This window comes from Crocodylus porosus, unplaced genomic scaffold (genome assembly GCF_001723895.1).
Source record: "Crocodylus porosus isolate Cpor-Errol unplaced genomic scaffold, CroPor_comp1, whole genome shotgun sequence".
Lineage (NCBI taxonomy): Eukaryota > Metazoa > Chordata > Crocodylia > Crocodylidae > Crocodylus > Crocodylus porosus.
In genome coordinates, this window is record NW_017728948.1 from 30,216,111 (window position 1) to 30,220,262 (window position 4,152).

General features: G+C 45.9%; 1 long non-coding RNA gene across 1 annotated transcript in view; it reads right to left on the minus strand.

The window, feature by feature from the left end:
* Positions 1-1,887: 1,887 nt before the first annotated feature.
* The window catches only part of LOC109321897, a 16,766-nt gene continuing 14,501 nt past the window's right edge, over positions 1,888-4,152 (minus strand). Inside the window, exon 3 of the long non-coding RNA XR_002104200.1 lies at positions 1,888-1,898. This is a non-coding gene — a long non-coding RNA (uncharacterized LOC109321897). The remainder of the gene's footprint in view (positions 1,899-4,152) is intronic.

Here is a 4,152-nt window from a genome sequence, read left to right on the forward strand (position 1 = left end):
ACCCCAGCTGACTTCCTGCCCTTTGGGCAGGGGGCTGGACTCGATGATCTCCCGAGGTCCCTTCCAGCCCTAATGTCTATGAAATCTATGAAACACAAACTAAAGGAATCAATACAAGGAAACCATGCAAATAGTCCACAATGAAACCTACTTGCCTCAAATTGATTTCTAGTATAGACATAAAATGAACATGAGTACTCTCTATTTTTTATATGTAGCAACTACACAACAAACGTTTGGCTTCATGAAATTTTGAAGTGAAGCCTTGGTTTTTTGGATGTGTTGGGGGAGGGGAGGGACCGGTTATTTTGCAGCGTTTTTTAAACCTACATGTTTTGGCATTGTTGGGAACTTGTGAGTGCCACAGATTCCAAGAATGAAGTTAATGATTGCTATGGTTACATCAACACGTACAGTAATATGATATAATGAGATGTGATGTGCAATTGCGAAGATATTACAAAGATGTGTTTGATTAAAAAAAGCCATTGCCAATATGTTCTTGTTTGACAAACATACCAGTTATTTTGGAGTTCTGGAAAGATTTAAGAGACATGCTGTCAACCTTAATTAGTTATCAGGATGATTTCTCAAAAAACGCCAAATTAAGCATAGACTTTTGCTAAAGAGGTATAATACCTGGGTTTAAGAAACAAAGGTCTCTCAAGACATGATGTAGGAACTAATTTCCTGCTTGGAAATCTTATCCATAATGTTTTCCTTATAATGAACTGCCTTGAATGTGAGTATAGTTGCATCAGATCTAGAGAGACTACTATATCCCTTTTTCATGATATAATGTCCATTTTACTGTCAAGACCCTGAGGACTCATGCCTGGTTTGGTCTCCACTCATGACTCCAGCATTCTTTTTTTAATGTTTTCACACTATATTCAGTATTTCAGCTTATTTTACACAGATGTATTATCTTGCCCTTTCCAAGTATAATCATAATTTTGCCTAATGTTTCTGATCTTTCTTGTTCTATCATCTTGATTATTTTTATATTCCCAATGATATTTGCAACTCATAATAAATGGCTGAGGATAGCTGAGACGGCATAATAGTATATATAAGGGATTTACTTTTTTAATAAACTTGTCCCAAAGTGTCAGTGTAATGTTTTGCATACACCGTGCTCTAAGGGCTCCTCTGGATGTTCAGGTGCAATAGCATCTGATGCACAAGCCACACAATCACACCTCCTGCTATGCCACACGTGCATGGCAGAAGGCATGTCAGAAGGCATGGGAACCAGCATTAAATCCTATCATGCCTTATGGCCAGTGCAGGGGGAGCTCAGCTTATGAGATCCTATCCATGGTAGTGCCCCACATGTTGCTTTGGATGGCAGTTCCATATGTGGCAGTCTGAGGGTGCTACCATGGATGGGAATTTCAACAGCTGACAGGATTCTGATCTGCAGGAACCTGTAAGGTGCTGCCACAATGGGAGTTTTGTCAGATGACAGGACTTCCATCTGTGACAGTCCATGGGATGGTACTGGGGCTGAGAGTCCTCTCAGCTGTGGGACTTCCAGCCACCACAGTGCATAGAGCATCCCCATGGCTGGGAGCCCTTTCAGCTGACAGGGCTCTCAGCTACAGGGGCATAAACACTGCTACGTGTGCAAATTAAAGCTGGATGAATACCAACTATTAAGTTATTACATATTTTCCAGCTCTAACTTTGTAGCTGATTGCACCTTTTTAAAGCATGATAGTTAATTTACATGTATAGTTGGTAAAAATTAATTGCATAATGTGCAAGGAGAGAAAGGGACCAGGAGAAGAGCCCAGTAAGGGCTGGAGTTTGCTTACCTTCTCCCACAGCAACAGCAGTGACAGAGGAACCCAGGGGTTCCCAGAGGGATGAGAGTCCCATTTAATGAGGTCCTGCTCTTTCTGGATTGGGGCTTACTGATGGGCCAATGTGATACCTGGTGGTCCAGAGTAACTAGAAGCAGAGAAGGAAGCAGTGCAGAGACATGATGCTGAACTGCATCACAGTGAAACTGGCACCAGAGAGGTGAGAAGGCTCTGAGTCTGGGAGCTTGGAGGAGCACCCAGAAACCCATGCCATTATCTTGGAGAATCTGTGGTTCCTCTGGACCAGGAAATCAGAGGAAAAGTGAGGCCATGAAGGGACCTTCCCATCTTTGAGTGAGTTTTTATTTTCCTGTTGTTTGATTGGATGAATGTCAGTTCAATGGACTGCTAGAAGAGAGGTTAATTGTGTTAACTGATTCATTCAAAGTGATGCTGGTGAAGCTGATCAGCTGAATTGATCCTTGTAAGGTACCACCTAGGAGCTGATTAGGTGGTTCGGATTCATCTGAGAAAAACCCTGGGACTTAAGGGCGATATTGGGCTGGGGGGGAGGGGGGAGTTAATTGTTTAATTTGAAGAGTTGCTAGTGAAGCACTTTTTGCCTTAATTGATTCATCAAAGGAACTGTCTAGGATAGGTCAGTGGCTCCAATCCATTTTTTTGTCCTTTTTTGAGAAACTTTCTGAAAATTAATTGTGCCTATATTGATGTGTTATGGACAAGCATTCAAGTATACATTCACAGTATTGATTTTGTCTAAAGGACCATAATAGAATTAATTGGACCCAGTGTTGAATAAGGGCTGTTGGAGGAACAGAAAACTGGACTATTGCATTTATCCATTGAAGCATAGGAAGGCTGGTTGGGTCGATGGATTTACCTGGTGACAGGCCATAGTAGCCACTGAACTGGCCCAGAATCAGCTGATCTGTTTCCAGTAAGCCTGACGTGAGTTAGGACTGATTCTAGAAATTAAATGCCTGACATATCCAGTTTGAGTGAAAGTAACACAGGGCAATCACTTTTCCATCTGTTCTATTGAGACTAGGCTGAGGTGAGCGTGGAGAGTGAGCGGAGGAATGGGCCCCACAAGAAGAAATGCCCTGGGTGAGCCCAGAGGGCAATCACTTGACCTGCAGTTCACTTCCCGACTGAACTTCTATGAACATCAAGGCATGGCAAGTGAGAAGCAGGCAATTCAGGTTGGGTGATTGTTAAGATATCCTTGCGTTCCTCAAAACTGACCTCAATGAGGCACCAAGCTGTCGAGGACCATGGCTTTAAACCATGTCCACTTGACACACAATTAACCAGGTAATTGCATAATAGGGCTGTATAAAGCTTTAGGTGTTGATTCAATATGGAGGAGATTCAGTCGCTGAATTTCTGAATCCAAATTGAACCAGGAGACCAATTTAAAGGTCTGAATTGATTCAGAGCTCTCCAAATTGATTCAGAAAAGATTCAGAGTGTGTTGGAGATTCGGGTAGTCCCTGCTTGCCGCTTCAGGGAGCTGGACCCCGACTCCATGCTGGTAAGTAGGGGGTGGGGGAGGGGGAGATGAAGGAGGGGGGAGAGGACCATGGGGAGGGGACCCCTGGCAAACCCCATCCCCTGCTTGCTCCCCCAGCTCCCCTGAGTGCCCCCTGATCCCCACCCACCTTCTCAGCTGCCCCAATGGCTGCCCCACCTGGCCCCAGCTCCCGGATCTTTAAAATAAAAAATAAAAAAAGCCCCCACTCACTGGTTGTTGCCAGGTGGGGGAGGATGTTCCCTGCTGCCTTCCACTGCCCTGTGCTGTGTGTGGGGGGTTTGCCATGACCCCCTGACCTGCTTTCCCAGCCCCACCCCCATGGCTGCTTCGCTGGCTCCCAGCTCCCAGTTCTTTAAAAAAAAAAAAAGCCCCACACTCACTGGATACTGCAGCACCCATCAGGGCTTCTGGGGGTTCATGGCAGAGTCCCACACGCAGCATGGGGTAGTGAAGAGCAGCAGGGATTGTCCCCCCACACCTGGCAGGAACCAGTGAGTTGGGTTTTTGTTTCTTTTTAAAGAACCAGGAGCTGGGGATGGGTAGGGCAGCCATGAAGAGGGCTGGGAGAGTGGGCAGGGGCTGGGGGCTCATGGAAGAGCCCCCCCATGCAGTGTGGGCCAGTGGAGGGCAGCAGGGATTGCTCCCCAACCTGTTAGCAGCTGGTGAGTGCCAGGCTTTTTTTTTAAGTGTTGGGAGGCTGGGGCTGGGCAGGGTAGCCAATGAAGGGGCTGGGAGAGTGGGTGGGGGGGGGAGCCTGTCCAATTCAGAAATGTTGCCGATTTGGCGGTG